Source organism: Mauremys reevesii, linkage group 7 (genome assembly GCF_016161935.1).
Source record: "Mauremys reevesii isolate NIE-2019 linkage group 7, ASM1616193v1, whole genome shotgun sequence".
NCBI lineage: Eukaryota > Metazoa > Chordata > Testudines > Geoemydidae > Mauremys > Mauremys reevesii.
Genome location: NC_052629.1, coordinates 88,580,650 through 88,604,423, shown reverse-complemented (window position 1 = coordinate 88,604,423; position 23,774 = coordinate 88,580,650). Strand labels below are relative to the sequence as shown.

The following is a 23,774-nucleotide window of genomic DNA, read 5'->3' as shown; positions in this document are numbered from 1 at the left end:
TTGACAGAATTCAGAACTTAGACATGCAAAACAAAGCTATCAGCACCATCAAACACAGGGGTCACTTTTATTAGCAACTAAAGTTACTAAAAATCATTTTCTAGGTTCAGGTATTGCCTGAGTACTAGATTGCCTCTCTCACAGGCTTACTTGTTATAACATAATCTTAGGTGTGACCTAGGGTAAGTTCTAACAATTTCACAACGTTGAAACATTTAGTATACATTCCCTTATATAGCATTTTGGCATATATATTTTTGAATTAAAGAAATTGTGAACAGCCTGGGGGGAGAGGGAGAGACATACATCAGATGTCTTCCAGTTAGTAACTCCTGAACCACTTAGGGAACTGGTAAAGGTTTTGTACATGTTATGGTCAATTTGTAAATCTTGTTTATTCTAGGTAACCTTTACATTGTCTTTTACAGGAATCTGTTGGGAATCAGAGTTACTTAAATAAATGAAGTGAGCGACAGATTGGGGAAAATATATCCAAAGTGAAGACATTATCCTCAAAGTCTAAAACAATGGTATGCCATACAACATATCCTGAAGACAAACCAGACAGATAAGGGTCTACAAGTAAATGCAGCAGCCTTTCTGCTGTCCATTATGAATGCATTTGCTGGTATATGGTCAAAAAGCTAACTCATTCAGACATGAAAGCTAACTCTCTCTTAGTATAGATCCTTTTATAGATGGTTAAGAAAAACTTATATTGGACATGAATCCACAGAATGTTCATTATGCTCAACATGCCTAGACCTAGTCCAACCCCCTGCCCAAAGCAGGACCAATCCCCAATATTTGGCCCAGGTCCTTAAATGGCCCCCTCAAGGATTGTACTCACAACCCTGGGTTTAGCAGGTCAATGCTCAAACCACTGAGCTATCCCTCCAACCATGTTTTATATTTAGAAAAAGTACACTCACCAGAGGTCCCTTCCATGGCTTCATTGTCTGCGATAGTGCCTTGGGAGAGTACTTCTGTCAGGCTGAGAAAAAGGTCCTGGCTGTTGGGGAGAACGGAGTGCTGTGTGCTCTCTGCAAGCTCGTCCTTTTCCTCCTCCTCATCTTCCCCGTCCACAGAATCCGCAGGCATGGCTGAGATTACCCCCTCCTCGGAATCCACAGTCAGGGGTGGGGTAGTGGTGGCGGACCCCCCTAGAATTGCATGCAGCTCAGCGTAGAAGTGGCATGTTTGTGGCCATGCCCCAGACCTTCCGTTTGCTTCTTTGGTTTTATGGTAGGCTTGTCTGAGCTCCTTAACTTTCACACGGCACTGTACTGAGTCCCTAGTGTGGCCTCTCTCTATCATAGCCTTGGAGACTTTTTCAAATGTTTTTTTCATTTAGTCTTTTGGAACGGAGTTCTGCTAGCACGCAATCATCTCCCCATATAGTGATCAGATCCAGTACCTCCCGTACGGTCCATGCCGGAGCTCTTTTTCAATTCTCAGACTGCATGCCTACCTGTGCTGATGAGCTCTGCGTGATCACCTGTGCTGATCAGCTCTCCACGCTGGGCAAACAGGAGGCTGCGCGCTCCGGCGGATCAAATCAAGTTCAATATAACGCAGTTTCACCTATAACGCAGTAAGTTTTTTTGGCTCCCGAGGACAGCGTTATATCGAGGTCTATATCCAGTTGGCTTGTTATATTTCCTCCAAGCACCTGGGATGTTACTATCACCACACTGAAAAGGTTTCAGGGAAATTCATTATCTGAAATAAGTTTCAGTCATGAAACCCTAGACTTCCAGAGCTAACTTAGCTATGTTGCCAACTCTCATGATTTTGTTATGAGATTCATGATAAGTATTATTTTCCTTAAAGCCCCAGCTCCCGGAGTCAAGTGGATATGTGATGATTTCGGCCTTCATTCTTAAAGAAAAAGTAATTTTCTAGGCCTCCTGGCTGTGGAGAAAGCTTCAAAATGCAACCCCAGTGCACCGTAAAGGCTCAAAAAGCAGAAGGCAAATAAAAACAACAAATATATTATTTTTACATAATCTCGTGATTTTAAAGCCAATCTTGTGATTTTTGATAAGCCTGACTCATGATTTTTGAACAATTGGCGTTGGCAATACTGTAGCTTTGAAGAGCTGCATGAAAGCATTGCGTTAATCATCTTGGTTACATGGTGAGTTGTCCTGTTCCAAGGGGGAGGGGGGAAATCATTTGACTTTTTTCCTTCTACTTCCTTTTTAAAAAAAAAAAAATGTACAAAACTGTACTGTCCCCAGCCCTCTAACATTTTTCTGCTCTTCAAATGATACAGTAACTATTTTGGTTGGAATTCCAGGTTTAGTACTCCAGTGAGGGTGATCTTTTTCTATTGATAATTGCTGACGTTATTCCAGAAAATTGAGGTAACTGAAGGTTAATTTTGGGAGGATTTCAATAGTTGCTGAAAGAGCTGTGAATTTATGTCTGAATCATATCAAGGTCCTAGAAAGACTATAAAAGTAATTTGCAGGATTAATAAAGACTGTGCTTTTGGTATTCTGGTAGGAGAACTTGGGTTATGGTCATGAATTTTTATAGGATTAATTTTAGAAATGCCTAGATCAATCTGCACTCGCACTCCTAAAATATTGCTATTCTTTTCAAAACTACAGCAACATAATGATTACCTCACCCCACTGAACCCTCTCCTGCACAATACACACAGAATACTTTCTCACTGAAAGACTAACCAGACTATATGATATATTAAATAATCAACCGATGTGATTGTGGAGAACATGGGAAATTTCTGTTTTATTTTTTAGAAAACCATGTGAGTGAGTTTACCCAATTACTTTTGTGTTGTGACCCATCTGGTTTCAAGGGATTAACTTCTTTCCTGAGACATCTTTCCCAAAACACTCACTGGATGTGGGACACACAGATATGTCTAGGTTGGTATAAATCAGTGGTCCCCAAACTTTTCGTCTTGCGGGCGCCAGATGAAGGATCGTGGCGGCGGTGGAGCATCCGCCGAAATGCCGCCAAATTTCTCGATGACGAGAGGCGTCGCCGCCGAAATGCTGCAGAAATTCGGCGGCATTTCGACGGATGCTCCACTGCCGGCCAGGACGCGGGTGCATTTAGATGCCCCTGTGGGCGCCGTGGCACCTGCGAGCACCACATTGGGGACCCCTGGTATAAATGAACTATTGAGAACTACCAAAAAGTGAAGAGAGCTACTTTGGAAATACAACGGAGAACAATGACCAGACCATACATTTCTAACTGCTGCTGGTCAAGGGGACTTAAGATATAGATTGACCATTACTTGTCTAACTACAACCCCTCTCCCTGCCTACGGTGACCAGATGTCCCAATTTCATAGGGACAGTCTCAATATTCAGGGCTTTTTCTTATGTAGGTGTCTATTAACCTCCACCCCTAGTCCCAATTTTTCCACACTTTCTATCTGGTCACCCTTCCCGTCCCCAAGAAGGCGAGGAATGTGCATGTAAAAACAGAATGACTGCAACTGGACACAATGTGTTAAAAGACTTGCATAAGAAATTTCCTCACCCAAGAGAAGGGAGGAATCCACTTGAAGAGTTGGGAAGAACCAGGGAGGCTAGCTGCAGGCAGGAGTCTGCCTTACATGCCCGTGCAAAGATGGGTCTTCCTAACCCAGAAAAGGAAACTGGCAGGTATGGGGACAGCTGTGTGTTTAGGGTTTTCTTTACCATTTTAACTAAATGTCCCTGAACACTGTATTGAGCCTAACTGATGACTTGTTTGGCCACTGCAAACTCTGCTGGCTGCTTAGCTTGCAAGGGGAGTAGTTTCCAACAAACATCCAAACTCATTTGAGCCTACTAAAGGAACTATTATGAGAAACGTATGTTGAAGCCAGGGACCTAGTCTCACAGTAGTGGAGTCTGAGGACTCCTCCCTGGGAAAAGTGAAGGCCTATCACTAAGGCGTGTACACTCCCAGAAAAAACTATTACAGGGCATACTATGCTTTCAACCGTAATATCATGACAGTGATGGACAATATCAATTTTTTAAATCTTAAATAGCTTTGTTACTTTTAATATTCAAGTTTTAAGGACTTAAGGTGTAGGCAGAAGCATTAAAATGTGAGTTGGTGTTGTAATGGCATTATTCCACTGAAGGATAAGTAGGCATAAGAGCACCAAAACTGTCTGGGACTAACCAGGGGCGAAAGTAACTTAAAGGACTTACTGGTACACCGGAGTCCTGAGCAGGGGGTGTGGCCTCAACTGGAAGAGGTGGGGCCTTTAAATAGCCAGGCCCTTTAAATCAAGATTTGATTTAAATAGCCGGGCCCGGCGCTCCAGCTGCCGCTACCACAGCAGCGTTCCAGGCCCTTAAATCACTGCCAGAGCTCTGCTGCCACTACCCCAGGGCTCCAGCAGCAGGGCTTGGGAGGCAATTTAAAGGGCCCAGGGCTCTGGCCACTGCAGGGAGCCCCAGGTCCTTTAAATCGCCAGCCTGGGGAAGCCGGTCCAGTCTGGCACAGCATACTGGCTCTTGCCAGTCCACTGTACTGGCTTACTTTCACCTCTGGGAGTAACGTAAAGGGTCCATTCTTCAAAACTATCTACACACAAATCACTGACATCTACAGGGATTCTGCATTCTACCTGTCACAACTGCAGAGGACTTGTTGGTTTAAATAAAAATATTTACCTTGGGTCTGATACCACATCAGGAAATAACCTAACTGAATTTGAACCAGCTATAGCAGAAGGACTTGGAATGATTACATTTTTCTTTACTTTATCTTTGGGTCTAAGAGAAACTCAGCACCAAAGCGCACCCAGCACAAGGCTTGGTGTCCTTAACATCCCACAAGAACAAGAGAGATCAAGGCTATATTGTATTTTAAAATTATGTTTAAATTAACAGTTTGCCCTTTAATGTTAAGAGGCCATTTTGAGGGAGAAACAGGCAGGAAATGAGTGAGCAAATGTTCAAACTAAATATGATAGTTAAAAGAATAAGCTGAAAATACAGATTTTTCAGGAGAGGGTTTCCTAAAATCAGTCAATTGCTTTAATACTTTAGAGCAGCTGAAGATCTTTAAAGTAGTTGGAGTAAAGGACCGTGACACTGCAGTGAGGATGAGTCATGCCTTGGTGCTCCCACAGCTCTTTTTGACCATATTAAGTACTCCTACCCAATGCATGACACATTTGTAATCAAAACACTCGTTGCAATTCATGAAATTATAGTGTTGCTAGAAAAAAAAAAAAGCTACATTCAGAATGAGTTCAGCTGACATTTTTTATAACCATGGTGAAATCGTGTCACCTCTGCACCAACACCTGGTTTTCTCATTCTACACTAAACCAGGTGTGAAAGACCAAAAGGGGAGGAAAAATTCTATTCAAATAAACTTGCAATTATTTACAATAAGATGCAACATTTACTTACAGCTAAATAACAGGCCTATTACAATTGAACAAACCTGGACAGCACTCATCAAGAATTACCATTACAATGTTTTTAAAAATACACACACTTTTAGTACAATGTGCAACCTTAACTAACCACTAAAATTAAAGGGCCTATATGCTGTCCTGGTCTAATTTTGGCTCCATACAGAGTTTTCTGACTGGCACCCTGTCTGCAAGGCCAAAGATTCAGCATATTACCTCCTCCCTCCTCAAACTCCTCTGATGCACAAACTACTGCGGAGTGACATGAGAAGAGAATAAACCCTAAACTGGATACACATGTGGAGAATTTAGGGCATAGTAGATGGAGGTTTCCTGTGAAATAGGAGAGGCAGGGGCAAACGTGCACCAGATAGGTGACTAATAGATAATTATTTTAAAATATGCACAAGTTGGCAGCTAGTTTCTGACAGAACATATTGCAAAACTACTACTTTTAATGATTCATGTAGGAAAGCTTAATTCAAATCCAAAATATGGACACACAGAAAAGCAGTATTGCATTAGGTTTCAAGGAGAGACTGCCAAAATACAAGTGGAGCCCACTATAGGTTCCTCCTGGGAAAATACAGGATGAGTCACCAAAGATGTAGACAGGAATTTTCAAAGGTGTTTATAGGCGTTGGGCACATAACACCTTTAAAAATCTCAGTTGTGCTACCCTGGGTCTTGTCAGACTCAAAAGGTCAAACTGGAAAAGAAAAAATCACCTATAATAGTCTACTTTACATTAACTTGTCAATCCTGCTATGAGAATGCTGAAACCAACAAAAAAGACATTGTAAAATACACATTACTTTTTTGCCACTTAAACATTTTTCCATGTTGACCCCTAAAACTCCTAGTCCTAGCTGAAGTAGAGCATTTCCCACTTTCAGTGGTGCCAGCAGCTGTATGCACATTATGACCAGTGCTTGCCATTGGCAGGGGCAGAGCTAGGGAGGGCAGTGGTTTCAGCTGCTTCTGGGCATGGTCAGTGGCTGCAGAGGAGCTCAGGGATGGGGAGTGACACTGCACCTGGACAGGATGGGCTGGCAGTAAGGTCTGAGCCTGACACAGATTCCTTAGGCAAAGCACTGGGGCCAGCAGCTGCAGCAGGGAAGGCTCCACAGGGATTGGCAGTGATAAACTGTGTCCCAGTTTAGCCACTTGAAATGTTGAAAGGTATGCCACGGTGTTTAGCTTTTAATGGACAGAGGTAAAAAGTCTGCAGATTAGCCTCAATCCAAATTAGATTTAATCTCTTGATTATTTAATGTCCCATAACTGTTTCCTATTTTAGGTGCTCATTTTGTTCTTATATTGGCTGATTTTCTAGTATTTTATGCCTGATCCAATGCCCTCCAAACCAACCACTAATATACCTATATTCTTAGATGTGTACATCAATAATGGAAATAAAAGGACTAACTGTGGGAATATGGGTACAAGATTACATTTGTCAAAAGGAACCCTGATATGGAAATGCAGAAAAGAATTGAACTGATAGAGTCTCATGACATATATAAAGTCATATTCAATGTAGTCATTTGATACAGTTGTGACCATTTTAAAAAAGTCAACATTTCCCAATAGATACTACAGTTCTTTCTAAAAATAATCTAGTGTTGTATCTTAGCTACCATGGCGTAGTAAATTGGTAAATATTGACTTTTTTAAAAATGGTGATACTGGTGGTGCTATAGCTTAATTACATGCTCTGGCATCTGACAGCCGCTTATGCTGGGCTGTGGGACACATACACTATACCGGGGAAGATACATCTCTCCTTCCTCTCCCAACCATGCACAGCCAGGGAATTCTCAGCTTTGGAGATCTGGCCAATTTCTGGTTCCTTTGCATTGCCAGAGTGGCACAAAGGGTCAGAAAAAATTGAAATCTAGTCCCTAATTTCTCAACCGCTCTCTTGTATTAACATGCTATTAAAAAATTAAAAAAGGAAGTAAAGAAAAGAACACCTGTGCATCAGATTGTGTAACTGGACTATGTACTTTCTCAACTGCACAGTCAAACATTGCATGTGTGTAACTGAATGCACCACATTTAATTAAAAGCTCACATGATGGGGGGTGAGGGGTGGAATCTCAACCCTTAGAGGTTTTTAAGACGTGGCTTGACAAAGCCCTGGCTGGAATGATTTAGTTGGGGTTGGCCCTGTTTTGGGGTGACCAGACAGCAAGTGTGAAAAATCGGGATGGGGATGGGGGGGTAATAGGAATCTATATAAGAAAAAGACCCAAAAATTGGGACTGTCCCTCTAAAACTGGGACATCTGGTCACCCTATCCTGCTTTAAGCAGGGGGTTGGACTAAATGACCTCCTGAGGTCTCTTCCAACTCTAATCTATGATTCTATGATTGAGGACTGGGGGCACCTAAGTGTGCTGTGGCCATCCAAGGATCATGGTGGAGTCTCCATCAGTGACAAGATTGGACTTTTTTTTTTTTTTTTAGAAAAAGATAGTCTCTAGAAATTGTGAAGATCTATGTCCTCTGTTATTCAGGAGGTCAGACTAGATGAACACAATGGTCCCCCTTCTGGTCATAGAATCTATGAATGTATGAAAAAAGAAAAGCATTGATTGCACCTAATCATCAGCAGACAGGCTGGTAACTGGGTAGGTTTCTTCTGACGCCATCTTTATAGGTGCTGAACACAGGGAGTTGGTAAGGATTAAGGCTAAGCAAAAAAACGGGGGAAATATTTCAGCAATTTCCCACATACGCACATGCATACATTTTCTATAGTTTGGCAATTTTCCTTCAATTTTAATGTATACATTTACAATGTGAAGAAGATTATTGGAAAGCAAATCCAACAAAAGGTTATGTTTTATTGCAAATGTCTTTTTAGCTGAGAAATATTACATCCTTTCTTTCCCCAAAAACTCTTTATTTATGTATTAAAATACTCTAAGCGCAATATTGTAACAATGTGAAAGTGCTCAAGGACACTGGAATTTAAGAGGTTACTGTATTGTAGTATTTGATAAGCCAAATATAAACCACTTATGATTTTTTCTCTGGCACGTATTCCCCCTTCAAAAATGTAAATAGCTATTTTAGGAAAATAATACTACTACTAAGACATGAAAATACACTCTAAAATTTGTGCCTGTGATCTATTATTTTTAAAATAGGGTATCAGTCCATTTACAGACCCTCATGGGACTTTGTGACTTGTACAAAATGCATGAAGCTACATGTTAAAGCTAAAAGTCTGTCCTCTAAATTATTTCAGTTTACAGTAATAAGCTGGCTCTTGAAAATATTCATGAGTAGTCCATGCCCATGTATACATCCATAGATAAAGACTGTCAGGACCAGGCCCACACAAATAATAAAGAATATTAAAAATACTCATTTGTACCCCTTTGATGTCTCATTTAAAGATAAAGCCCTTTATAAAGATGGGTATTGGTCATCTTTTTATAGATGGAGAAGTCAGATGCTGAGGCATCAAAAGGACTGCACACTTCAACTGCAGGTAGAAACTGAAGCAATGCGTTAAATTATATAATCTAGAATGTTCAAGCAATCTGATCATTCCATTTGGTTACATGACACCTATTACTGGAAAATAAAGCCTCCTTCAGCAGTTTATGTGACGAAGCAGTTGTGCTGATAAAAACACAAGATTTGTGATACAAGAATGATAACGTAAACAATATTTCTAAAATGTATATTTCATACAGGCTGTGAGACAGAATCATGTAAGGATAGTCTCTTCTACAACTGCAAAACATCCCCTGGTGACTAACTTCTACCTCAAGTCCATAAAGCATATTTTCACTATAAACACATTATTCCATACATGTTACCCATACATACATCTCGCATGATTATGAACTTTGACAAGTTACAAGTTTTCTAGAAATACCTAACTCTTTATGGATAAATATTCTGCAACACCTGTGTTTGCTGTAAAGTGTCTATCACATCTGAGGTGAGTTGTTTGCAAAGAAAAGGGGACCCTTTGCCAAGGAGCCTGTGTATCACAATTAGATACACAGTGTGTATCTGCTTTAATTCAAAATGCTTTCCCTTAACACAACACACACAAATCTATTTCACAGATCTTCCTAGTATCAGAGCCATTAATTTACTGTGTATGGAGCTAGAGAACATGTGTGGGTGTAAGAATAATGACTGGAGGCATTAACAGAAGGGGCGGCTCTGGAGACTACTATAGTGTAACCGCCCACACAAATTTTTATCAGAAATGAGCAGCAGCTGTATTATCATGCTGGATACAACCCAGAAAAGGGATTTTCTGTACATTGTATTTAAACAACATTTAATTTTTCATAGCACTAAACCTCCAGCATTTTGGACATCTAATTTATTAATTAATAAATATGGCTCTCTTTGGATTGCTAATACCAAGAAAATGTTCGCTATAATAACGTTGTGAACAATCTGTTCAAATTTTGCATGAGACAATGTGCTTATCATAAAAAAAATGTGTGTAGAACATCAATTTCTGCCTTATTAACTTCATATATACCTGTACATCTATTTATATGTATAAAAGTGTGCTTATCCTGTGCTCTCATTGTTTGTTCAGACAAAAAATACAGATTAATATCACATCACAAAATCTTCCCCAACCAGTGAACCTCAAATAGCTTTTATTCTTCACTATGCAGCCACTGCCTAAAGAAAAGTATGTTTACACTGCAATAAAAGACATGGACACATCTGGCTCAGGTCAGCTGACTTGGGCTCATAGGGATAAAAATAGAAAAGCCTGCACTCTGAAACCCTCCCTCCTCACAGATTGACTTGGTCTCTAAGACTCGGTGCCACAGGTTTTTTAATCACACTGTAGACAAACCCTCTGGGTCCAATTCCATGCTTCCTGTTCCCTTTTAAAAGCCTAGGAAAATAAGTGAGAATGCCCTGAAGGCCAACACACTCTGAATCACATCGATAGAGCATCATTGTCCATGCAGTCTAGCTGTGTAATCAAATGTCCTGCAGTTTCATTTTGAAGTATGACAACAAAGGTAAGATGAAGCAGTTTCTTTCTCCTTATATTTAAGTATTTGTTGGATAAACAAATTAGACCTTGTATGAAACCTCACAGCAGCACAAATTAAAGACAAACAAAACATACCCTGTGTTTTACTCAAAAAGTCAATACTTCCAATCCCTACATGCAGTTAACAAGACTGGGACCTCACTGCCATTACCTAAAGGACAGTACTGGATCAGAGCAGTGTAGGGTTGGTTTGTTTGGGGGTTCCCCCCCCTTTTAATTTTTGGAATTCCAATGGGAAGAAAAGCAAGTTGTGACTGTCGCTGGGTTTCCTACACTCATTGTTGAGCCCAGAGTGTAAATTCATAGGGTTTATACAATCTCACAATATTGTCCATAAAAGGGCAAAATGGAAAACACATTCATGAAATCACAGATGATCTACAAATTTTGAATAAAGTCACAGAAGTATAAAAATCCTTAATGATTCATTTTGTAACTTGTAAATGTTCTTTATGGATTTTTACATGCTGGCTCTACATCTTGGAATAGGTTCACTTCACGAAATGGTGTGTACAGAAATATTTAAAAGGGCATGAGACTTTTGCTGAACTTTTAATATAATTACAGCGATTACTCCATTTACTTGGCATTAGTGTCGTTTTAGACCAGGTCTGCACACAGATTCTGTATGGATATAAAACTATTTTGGTTGGAGGGGCAGTGGGTTTGTGAGAGAGATTTTTTTTACTGTAATATTACACTGTTACAATCCCTCTAGCATACAAGGTGCAAGTTATCCTGGCACTTTTATAACCAGTATAACTCCCTACACACTACAGCAGTGGTTCTTAACCCACAGCCCAATCAGCACACAGCTACAGCTCATGTGACATCTTCAGGGCCATACAGGTAGTAATATATTGTGTGGATGCAGCCCACATAGCACATAACGAACTGCATATGCAGCCCACAATGGTAAATAGGTTGAGAAGCACTGCACTAGAGGGTTATACAGAGGTAGGTATAGTCAAATCAGTACAACTTTTGTGTTTAGATAAGGCCTTAGATATTGGCATTAAATGGATATGGCACCTAATGGCAACTATTTGAAAAACAGCTAGACATAATGGAATTCGTTTATTTCTAATTGAGCGCCCTACAATTACACTAAGAATTGTGTGTCATTTTGGACCAAAGAGAATCTAAATAATAATAAAAGTAAAACAAAATGAGACCCAAGCACATCCTCATTACAAATAACTGATTCAGCAAATTTTGCTTCTGTTTGCAAACTGTCCATAAGAAGATCATTCTCTTCTCAAATCTGTTGCACAAAATTGCTTGTTTAATAATTCTTGGTCAGTAGCTCATTTATAAGCAGTTCATTATATTTCATATTTAAGCTCTTCCCATTCATCACTTGGTAAGTTTCTCTCCTTTACTGGAACTCTTAAATCAGAGATCAGGTTCAAATACTGAAGTTTAAAAATGCAGAGTTCACATTGCATGACTATTGTCATATTCTTTTATAATTTGCTGTTTGGACATACAGCATACTCACTTGATAAAATATTAATGGAAAAATAAAGGTCTGAACACAACTGGAGCAAGCTGATTTAAAACTTTACATACTAATCAAAATATTATTTCAGTGTTCACCCAACTCTACTTATAGACAACATTTGACAACAGCTTTCAATGCCATTTGACAAGAGCTTTCAATGGTCATTTTCAAGTTCTGACATCACAAACACCTAATTCCATTACATCACTTTTTAAATTCTATGACCTCTATGACACTGGCAAATTGTTAACACATTGTTAGAAGCGAAGGATGTGGGTCCACTTTATTAGAGTAAGTACAAAACATCCCTTAGCATTGTAAGTAAAATGATATCTAAAAGTAGGTGCTAGCCACAGGCTTCCTTGATATTTTTTTAAATGCATGTCTACTGCAAACAGTTAACAGAAATCTGGTAAATCACCTTGTGACGGTGCTGCCCGTGGCAGCCAGCTGAGGTCACTCAATCAGGGTGAACTGCAAACCAACGGGGCAGACAAACCCCAAACGCTGGTGGTTATTCCAATACTTAGATTTACCAAGCCAGCACAAAACAGCTTCGATAGTACCTCACTGGTCACTTAGAAGTCCAAACCACGCAGTTCCCTTAAAGTACCCAGCCTTAGGCCTCCGTCCAGACACACCTGTCAGATATGACGATGATTCTTGAAAATCTTATCTCATCATATAAAAGAAAAAGTTCTTCCAATCCCAAAGGATCAGCCACATACTCAGGTCCAATTATAACTTAGATCTTACCCAAAATACACACTATAGTTAATTCTTATTAACTAAGCTAAAATTTATTTAAAAAGAAAAGAGAGAGAGAGAGAGAGATGGTTAAAAGATCAAGATGCATACAGACTTGAATTCAATTCTTGCGGTTCAGATACACAGCAAAGGTGAGCTTGTAGTTGCCAAAAGTCCTTTTAGAAATAGTCCAGAGGTTATAGTCCAATTTCCATATTCAGGGTGACTCCAGTCAATGACTAGGGATCTCAATCCTTGTGGCTTAAGGTTTCCCCCTCTTGAAACCCAAAGCAGATCGGAGATAAAGCAGGATCATGTCCCAGGGTTCTTATACATTTCCAGCAGCCTTTTGGTCTGAGAAAACAATAGGCTTAACTCCTTCTCCCAAACATTCTGGCAATTAGCACAGGGTAATTTATCCATTAAACAGTTCAAATACAGATTACCACAACCTTCAAAGAGACACATAGACAATAATACTATTTTACTCAAGTATCATAAATGTTAATATTTCTTTTTTGATCTTTGAATTAAAACTATAGCAATAGACAAAACTTGTTTGCTTACATCACAAGACCTGAGCAAACATCTACCCTTGATATTTCTAACAATGCCCGCTGCATTTCAAAGCTCTATTCATTTACATATCTTCCTAACCAGTCTCTACAGTTCACCCATGGGTCAGGTCAGTCTGAGTTAATTAACTCTTTCTGGCCCTGTTACCTTCCAATTAAATATTATAGTACACTCATAACGTCACACACCTTTGCTGCGACGTTAAACTAAACTAGATTCAGAAGGCACAAAATGGAACTGGAAGGGCCAAGGGGAACATATTCAATTGTGAGTCAGCAATAAATGTGTATGCCACTACTATATCCCATATATCCTCATGAGATACAACATCCAACTTCTCTCTCTGTTTGGCAGACATGCATTTCTAGACAAGAAAAGAACAGAATGCAGCATGAGCAGGGAAAATTGAACTGGTGATAGCCTAAACTTAAACACTTCAGCAGTAAGCGCTAGTGTATCTTCAATATCTTCAATATTTTCTTTATTATGTTACTAATCACACAGTGCCCCATTCAGACGTCTAATGTAGCTTATTTGCCGCTGCATCATAACCTAATTGTGAGACTTTTCCGATCACTGTTTGACCAAGGATCATTCATTCTAGCTAATCAACCATTTTCTGCCCTGTGAGAGCTGAACGGTTAGAGGAAGATGCACTTCTGCTTGGTAAGAGAGGAACTACAAACAAAAACTGCACTATTTTTGTTCTATAGTGTACTTGCTCGTCATGCATCTGAAGTGGGTATTCACCCACGAAAGCTCATGCTCCAATACGTTTGTTAGTCTATAAGGTGCCACAGAACTCTTTGCCGCTTTTACAGATCCAAACTAATACGGCTACCCCTCTGATACTTGGCTATTAGTCCATTAAACAAATTTAAGAAAGTCAGGCTAATAATCTGAATAAAGGTCCTCCCTCCAGCCATACAACTGACAGACTGCTGCAACAAAATCTAAGTACAGTGAAGTTTAGTCCAACAGGACTACTGCATTAGCTTGAAAGAGCATTACATTTTTCAGTCTGTCCACTATCACACTAACAATTCTGACATCTGCTTTTGTTTCTAGCCCATGCTATTAAACTTAAGTATAGATAAAAACAAAGATTTGTGTTTTAAAATAAAAATTGATGAACTTCATAGCACAACAACTGACCCCTAAAAAGCAGTTTGAAATAACTTATTTTAATAGCAGCAGTTGCTAAGAGGTGGCTAACTAAGCCTAACATGTTATTTTTTCCTTTCTCCAGTGACCTAGACCTAACCTATTGTTAGGCAAAAAGATTCTTTTCCCCACAGACAATACTGAAAGGGGTTTATTTACAGCACCTGGAAGACTGACAAGCAGCTTCAAAAATATGGTGCCACCGTTGCCAGTTATATACATTCTCTTACCAATCCATTTGCATTTATCTGTACATACAGAGACAGACATTGTTACAAGTCAAAAAAGAACCCTGAACAAAGATTAAAAATAAGAACAGTACATACATATAGAGGTCGTCCTACTTGCATCAAACATTTATGGCTACCTTGCGGGAGAAGGAGGCAGGGTGGGGGTGGGGGTTGGGATGAGTGCTTACATTCAGTGGGTTGTAAAGGGAGGGTTAGCATTGTTCTAAGAACTGAGTTACTGGGTGGGCATTGACCATGTAAACTGAGCAAAGTTATTAGGTATTGACAGAAACTGTCCTTGCTTCTCAGCAGTTTCTGTCTTTTCTGCTGGCTGAATTTTAGCTCCTTCCTGACACTATGATCCTTCCTTGCCAGCATAGGCAGAAGATATTTAAATTGCACCAATGGCACAAAACTTGTAATAATCAACAAGACTGCATGTTGTGTTTTTCCATGTCTGTTTAATGTTTTTTTAACTTTCATTGTAATTTGTAAGTTTCTCATACAGACCCCTTCTAAGTGTTCCCTCCTGGTTATAACAAAAAGGTCCAATAAGATATTCACAAATAAGATAACAAACATGGTACAAAAATGATATAAAACCCACAAACGTTTGGGGTTTACCCTAAGATTCAGTTAAACTAAAGTTACAACACAAGCAACAGCTGTGGCCTAGACATAGCTTATGTGAAAGCACTTATTAATTCTTTTCTAAGTTTGTGTGCATTTGCTGCATTTATGATATCTGAAATAATTCATCCAAATCTTTCTGTAAACAGTTCACTCAAGTATTTGCAGCAGATATGCAACTTGTTTTCCAGACTTCGTGTTCTCCTGAGTTTGCAGTGTATGCTCCTGATCATTTTGTGGATTTTGCCTTTCTTGGTACACATTTATGTCTGGTGTTGATCTTGAAAGAAACTGTCCTTGGTTTATTGCAGACCTCGTCAGTTATGAATGGGCAGCCTGCAACTCTCCATCATACTATTTTCCTGTAATAGGTCACTTAAGAAAATACTCAAGAAAGGCCAGATAGACATATATTTAGCTTTTTTATTTTTTGTATTACATAGTTACTAAATATTTCAGTACATTACCAAACCTTCAAAATAGATGTATACACAATACAAATAACTTGCCACAAAGTTTAACTATAGTGCTTTTAAAAAAAATAAAAATTATTTCCCAAGTGTTTGAGTCATCAATAACATGGCAAGAAAATATTAACTAAGACAAATCTCAGCACATACAAAGATTACATTATTTTGCTTTTCAAAAGAGATGCTACTTGTAGAAACACTCCACCAGTACTGTACAATACATATACAAGAAAGCTATATTTAAATTTCCCAGAGACCCATGAGATTATATTTTCACCTGATTGATAGTCTTACAAAAATAGCTAGTGTAATTGACCACGGAACTTAATACCAAACTATTTTCTGGAAGTAGACTGGTGCTCTTTACAGTAACACTGTAATCTCAGTGCCAAAACCTTTAACAGCATTCACAATTCTGAAATACACTCTAAGCATTCTGTCCTTTGGGCACCAGACAAACCCTAAGACTCAAATCAGTCTTATACTGTAAATAATCTAATTAAAATACACTGTCCAGCCTCAAATACAATTAAGCTGGATCCTTTGATCAGTTGTGAATTCATTTGATGTTTCTTTTGTTGATTTATTTCATTTACTTTCAATTGTATTACATCAATGATCCAGACATCTGTTGAAAAAGTAATATGGCTGTAACTGGGGTCCTAGTGGGGGCCATCTATGATCTCTCAATTAGAATGAACTGCAAAAAATGGGGCAGCCAAACCCCAAAAAGCTGGTGGACATTCCAATACTTAGGTTTACCAAGCCAGCATAAAACAGCTTCTTTATTACATCACTGGTTACTCAGAAGTCCAAACAACACAGTTCCCTTAAAGTGCTCCAGCCTCAGGCCTCCATCCAGGTACCTACGTCAAATATGATGATTTCTGAAAATCTTATTTCATCATATAAAAGAAAAGGTTCTACCAATCCCAAAGGACCTGACACATTACCTCCCAGGTTACTGAATATTTCAGATCTTACCCAAATACACGCTACAGCCAATTCTTAATAACTAAACTAAAATTTATTAAAAAAAAAAAGAGTATGGTTAAAAGATCAATATACATAAAGACATGAGTTCAATTCATTTAGGTGCAGATTCATAGTAGAGATGGTGAGCTTTGTGGTTGCAAAGAGTTCCTTTAGAATTCAGTCCACATAGGTCATAGTCCAATGTCCAAATATCATATTCAGGGGTACCAGCATAACTGGGACCTCAGTCGTGCGACTCAAGCTTCCGCTGATGAAGTTTAAGCAGATCTGAGATGACAGAATCAGGACCCAAGGATCTTTTATACAATTTCATGTCCTCTTTGACAAGTTTGGAGTTCCTTGGGGAACAAAAGGTAATTAGGATGACTTTGAAGGAGGTCCATCTCCGGTACTTAGCTGTATGAATTAACCATAAGGCCATTTGCTTGTTCCTCCACCATTCATAGTACATTTCAAAGAGAGATGAACAACATGATGTTCACAATTCATTTAAATGATAGGATCTTCTTTTGACGTCTGAATTATCAGAATACAGCATAGACAGGGACTGTTGATTGCATTGCCGACCCTACTCATACATACGTAAATACACAAAAACACAAACATTATCCTTCTGTGGGTTATTTATTTTGCAGGATGTTTAACCCTTTCTAGCCATGTGTCACAATGTCAAAACACAAAACTTCCAGTAAGTTCTTGGAATGTAAGGGGGACAACTTTTTGTTATAGAAAGTAACTGAGGGGAGGGGCAGCTATTTTAGATTTAATTCTGGCCAACAGGGAAGAATTGACAGCGAACCTGAAGGTAGAAGACAATTTGGCTGAAACAGATCATGAAATGATAATTTCATGATCCTAAGGAAAAGACGGAGTGAAAGCAGCAGAATAAGGATAGTGAACTTCAAAAACTTTAACAGATTCAGGGAAGTGGTAGGTAATGTCCCATGGGAAGAAAATCCAAGGGAAAAAAAGAGCTGGCAGTTTCTGAAAGATGCAATGTTAAAGGCACAACTGCAAACTATGTTGATGAAGAATCAGGAGCAATTTAATGACCTGAAAAATCAAAAAGGAATCGTACAAAAAGTGAAAACATGGACAAATTGTTAAGGAGGAGTACAAAAGAATAGAGCAAGCACACAAGGATAAAAACCAGAAAAGCTAAGGCACGAGTTACACCATGCAAGTGATTAAAAAAGGCAATAAAAATGGTTCTTAAAATACGTTAGGAGCAAGACAAAGACAAAGAAAAGTCAAGGCTCTCTAGTTGGCGGGGAAGGAGAGCTAGTAACTGGAGACATAAACGCTAAGTCATTTAATACCTATTTTGCTTTAGTCTTCACTAAAAAGATTAATGGTGACCAAATACTCAATGCAATTAATACTAACAAGAAGGGGGAAGAACACAAGCCAAAAGAGGGAGAGAATAGGTTAAAGAATATTTAGATAAATCAGATGTATTCAAGTCAGCAGGGCCTGATGAAATTCATCCTAGGGTACTTAAGGAACTAGCTGAAGCAGTCTCTGAATCATTAGCAATTATCTTACAGAACTCATGGAGGACAAGTGAGCTCCCAGAGGGCTGGAGAAGGACAAACACAGTACCTATACTTACAAAGGGAAAAGGTACAGAAAAGAGCAATAAAAATGATTGGGGTATGGAACATCTTCCATATGAGGAGAAATTAATAAGACTGGGATTCTTCAGCTTTGAAAAGAGACAACTATGGGAGGGATATGATAGAGGTCTATAAAATCATGACTGATGTGGAGAAAGTAAATAAGGAAGTGTTATTTACTCCTTCTCATTACACAAGAACTAGGGGTCACCAAATGAAATTCACAGACAGCAGGTTTAAAGCAAACAAAAGGAAGCATTTATTCACACAACACACAGTTAACCTGTGGAACTCTTTGCCAAAGGATGTTGTGAAGGCCAAGACTATAACAGGGTTCAAAAACTAAACTAGATAAGTTCATGGAGGATAGGTCCTTTGATGGCTATTATTCAGGATGGAGTGGGATGGTGTCCCCAGCCTCTGTTTGCCAGAATGAGCAACAGGAGATGGATCACTTGATGATTACCTATTCTGATCATTCCCTCTGAAGCACCTGGCAGTAGCCACTGTCGGAAGGCAGGATACTGGGCTAGATGGACCTTTGATCTGACCCAGTGTGGCTGTTCTTATGTTATAAGGGGAACAAAGAGGACCCAGGGAATTGTAGACTAGTCAGCCTAACTTCAATACACCTCTACCTCGATATAATGCTGTCCGTGGGAGCCAAAAAATCCTACCACGTTATAGGTGAAACCGTGTTATATTGAACTTGCTTTGATCCACCGGAGTGTGCAGCCCCGCCTCCCCAGAGCACTGTTTTACCACATTATATCCAATTTTGTGTTTTATCGGATGGCGTTATATTGAGGTAGAGGTGTACTTGGAAGATACTGGAACAAATTATTAAACCATCAGTTTGTAAGCAGCTGGAGCATAATAGGGTTATAAGGAATAGCCAGCATGGATTTGTCAAGAACATATCATGCCAAATCACACCCAATTTCCTTCTTTGAGAGAGTTATTGGCCTAGTGGATGGGCAAAAGCAGTAGACATAACATATTTTGATTTTAGTAAGGCTTTTGGCACAGTCCCACATGATATTCTCATAAGCAAATTAAGGAAATGTGGTCTAGATTAAATTACTATAGAGGTGGATACACAGCTGGTTGAAAGACCATACTCAGATTAGTTACCAGTGGTTTTCTGCCAAACCAAGAGGGCGTATCTAATTGGGTCAGTACTATTCAATATTTTCATTAATAACTTGGACAGCAGAGAGGAGAATATGCATTTAAAATCTTCAGATGACACCAAATTGGGAGGGTGTTACAAGCACTTTGGAGGACAGAATTAGAGTTCAAACAACTTTGACAAACTAGAGAATTGGTATGAAATCAACAAGATGAAATTCAGTAAAGACAAGTGTAAAGTACTTCATTTAAGGATTGAAAAAAAACTCAAACATACAACTACAAAATTAGGAATATTTGGCTAGGTAGTAGTACTGCTTAAAAGGATCTGGGAATTATAGTGAATCGCAAATTGAATATATGAGTCAACAATGTGATGCAACTGCAGAAACAGCTAATATCATTCTAGGATATATTAACAGGAGTGTTGTATTTAAGATACAACAGGTAATTGTCCCAGTTTACTTGACACTGGGGAGGCCCCAGCTAGAGTACTGTGTCCAATTCTGGCTGCTACATTTGTGGAAAGATGTGGCAAAATTGGAGAGAGTCAAGAGGAGAGCAACAAAAATGATAAAAGGTGTAGAAAACTTAACTAACGAGAAAAGATTTTAAAAAATGGGCATGTTTAGTCTTGAAAAAAAGAAGACTGAGGGGGGGGGGTCTTGATAGACTTCCACTATGTGAAGTGCTGTTAAAAAAAAAAAAAAAAGAGGACTATGCCTTATTGTTCTCCATGTCCACTGAAGGTAGTACAAGAAGTAATGGGCTTAATCTACAACAAGGGAGATTTAGGTTAGATATTAGGGAAAACTTTCTATCAGGGTAGTTAAGCTCTGGAAAAGGCTTCCATGGGAGGTACTAGAATCCCCATCATTGGAGGTTTTTAAGAAGAGGGTGGACAAACACCTGTCAGGGATAGACTAGGTTTACTTGATCCTGCCTCAAAAACAGGGGGTGGACTTGATGATTTTGAGGTCCCTTTCAGCCCTACATTTCTATGATACACAGTGCACCTACCTTTATCTTCCACCATTGTAATCTAATTGCTAAAGTTCCTGAACTGTGAATACTCCCTCCTTCCAGAGGCTGTGTTTTACCTTTGAAAGAAACCTTAAATCTAGTCTAAGGTATTTCTAATGCACCTATCACCCCAGTATTTTAAAAATAGATTAATGTAAGAAATATGAAAATGTATGAAAGTTTATTTCCAAAGACTATTAGTCAGCAAATATAAAGCTGTGAGGACTCTTACCTATGAACGAACAAAATTTTGAAAAGATTATAAAGATTAATTGCGGGGGGGGGGCGGACCTAATTTTTTGATGCAGTAGCTATTCCATTCTTTGATCTGGTCTCTGCACCATCATATGCTGTAATGCTGATATTAGATGCTATTACAAGGTGACATGTCAAAGCAACAAAATAAACATTTTATTTTAAATGCTGGTTGTGTCTTATCTATGAGACACCAATATGTAAAATACATTTTTACCAATTCCAATTACTTCTATGTACGACAGGGGTAGGCAACCTATGGCACAAGTGCCGAAGGCGGCACACGAGCTGATTTTCAGTGGCACTCACACTACCTGGGTCCTGGCCACCGGTCCACGGGGCTCTGCATTTTAATTTAATTTTAAATGAAACTTCTTAAACATTTTGAAACCTTATTTACTTTACATACAACAATAGTTTAATTATATATTATAGACTTACAGAAATAGGCCTTCTAAAAAGGTTAAAATGTATTACTGGCATGCGAAACCTTAAATCAGAGTGAATAAATGAAGACTAGGCACACCACTTCTGAAAGGTTGCTGACCCCTGCACTAAAGCCTAGGTAACGGAAGGCACCCAAGTTTGAAAGTTTTGGTACAGTTTATCAGAATTATCGCTTTTCTCTTTACAGTAAATATTTATCCAATATATATTGAATTTGCTTTCCTTCCAATTCGTAAGTGAAAATTCATGAACTGGAACTGAGTATCCAAAAGAAATAACATGCACTTTAAGGCTTATATTACTTCTTTTTAAAAAGCTATTGACACAAAATGGTTGTGCTATCTTGACTGACAGAGAGCAATTTAGCATATATTTTTCTAAAGGTTGCAGCTGGTATTAGCATTCTGTCCACTACAAAGTGTCATGACTCCATTGTGCTAAACCATCCAAAACAAGAAAGCTTTTTCTGACCAATTATTAGTCAGACTCTGGACTGAACTTTCTCTTCAAGTAAGGCAAACTAGAATCACATCTGATTTAGAATTAATTACTGCAGTCAGCTGCACACAGAACTTGTAGCCTTTTGATACAGAATCAATGCATTAGATCCATTTATTCTAAATCCAGGTTGTATCTGAAATCAAGAGGCCCTATCACCATTGCAACTGGACACTTCAGTTACAAAATAAATTCACCTTATATATCACACACCAAAATATCACTATGCCTCTGAAAGTTATTTAAATGCTCAACAACAAAAAACTTTGCATTTCACTCTGAAGGTCACAAAACTTGGAATATAACAAGCCATTGAGACAGCCCATGATCCAAGCAATTGGGAGACCTCAAACGAGAGCCTTGCAATCTAGCCTAGAGAGTTGGACCTCCAGGAACTAATAGTAAGAGCTTCCCAGATGAATTTAGCTGCTGCTGGATGGTATAATGTGGAGACATGGTCTCTTGGAGATCATTCAGAACTTATCACCGTCAAACAGTACCAAAAGCGATTAGGAATATGCTGAACTTGAGCACAGGTGCCATATACAGTGGATCATCCACACAAGAAAAACTAGTTGTATTCAGCATCAGCTGGAGCTCCTGGATGACTTCAAGAATAGCCCTGCTCAGAACACCAGAGATGAGAAAGGCATGGATAACCATTGCACCATCTATGTTGGAAAGGAATGATCACAAACTCTTGACCAGCCTTCATAGATGATGGTCTGGGCTACCACTGCTACCTACAAATTCAAGCACAATCATGGAATAATGGAGTTGCAAAACATTGTGAGAAAAGTTACATAAAACTTAACAGATGGTGTAGACAGTTTCTCCCAGCGTGCTAAAGGAACTTTCCTGCAACCAAGATTCTACTTACACTTATACATGTTGAATCACAACCAATCTACTTTCATACTGATCCCTCACAGTCAAAAAGTAGGTTTCCAGAACCTGAGTTTGACTAAAAGGAGAATTAGGGCCCAGTATCATCAGATTATCTAACACAATATCTCCAAACTTCTATTACTCTCCCTTGTGACATAATATGCATGTTGAACAGGATGAGCGATAAAATGGAATTCTAAATGTGAAGGTCTTCAGGAAGAATGAGTGGCTTCCCAGTGGCATACTGTGAGAGATCTCAGAAATAAAGTAGCAAACCAATAAAAGTCCACTCCATTTACTCCCATAAAATCCCTCAAGCAAGTCAACAATACCTCATGGTCAATGGTACCAAAAACTTCTAATACTGCACTAGAATCTACATGGACAATTACCCTTGTCCACCACTGAAAATTCTTATAGCTGTAAAACTGGTATGAAAAAGGCCCTTTAAAATGTTGACAGTTGTAATACAGAGTTACTTTGACGATTTACAACTATCTTACCTGGGAACTACCAATCTGCAAAAGGAATGTCAAAATATTGCAACACAAGTAGATTTGATGAGAGTCATCTTTAAGCTTAACAAAAGTAATGCAGGCTAATGTACTACTGCAAGTGCTAAATTTAATTACCATAGGAAACCCCATCTCTTTCTGAATGCTAGTCCTGCTTGCATTTTAGCACATCAGATTTATTTATAGCTAAGTATATGAAAACTATCGCAACAATTCATTTGGCTCATCTTTTTGTTATATTGCTAGTGTAGGAAAACTAATGCACCAAATTCAGTCCTAGGCTTTAATAAGTCAAAGACATAATGGAGTAAGCTACAACTTTTATGCTTTGCTGCTGCATATCCACAATACTATTATTCACACTACATTGTTTTTCTGAGATGAAAGCAACAGGGAGGTCATTCTGGCTCAGACCCTCAAGTATGAGCCACACACATTTCAGCACAGAGGCGACTTGATCTGGCTATTTAATGTACTCTGCTTGGCAGGAATAGTCTGCATTGGGGCAGTGAACTGTGCTGTAGCTGTTTTAAATGCTACTGTTACAGCCCTATTATGTGCTTCTGGCTATGCTAAAAGTATTTATGGTCTGAATTTATCTTTTTCCATTATA

General features: G+C 38.9%; 1 protein-coding gene and 1 long non-coding RNA gene across 12 annotated transcripts in view; one reads left to right on the top strand and one right to left on the bottom strand.

Moving 5' to 3' along the window:
- SYN2 (synapsin II) overlaps positions 1–23,774 on the bottom strand; it is a 443,697-nt gene that overhangs the window by 391,107 nt on the left and 28,816 nt on the right. The gene's annotated exons all lie outside the window — the stretch shown is intronic.
- The window catches only part of LOC120369152, a 38,151-nt gene continuing 26,598 nt past the window's right edge, over positions 12,222–23,774 (top strand). For 3 of the 10 annotated variants that reach the window (XR_005582965.1, XR_005582963.1, XR_005582956.1), the window contains exon 1: positions 12,239–12,266. This is a non-coding gene — a long non-coding RNA (uncharacterized LOC120369152). Of the gene's footprint in view, positions 12,267–13,652; positions 13,741–13,902; positions 13,965–23,774 lie in introns of all 10 variants that reach the window. The other 7 variants (XR_005582964.1, XR_005582958.1, XR_005582961.1 and 4 more) reach the window with 5 other exon arrangements.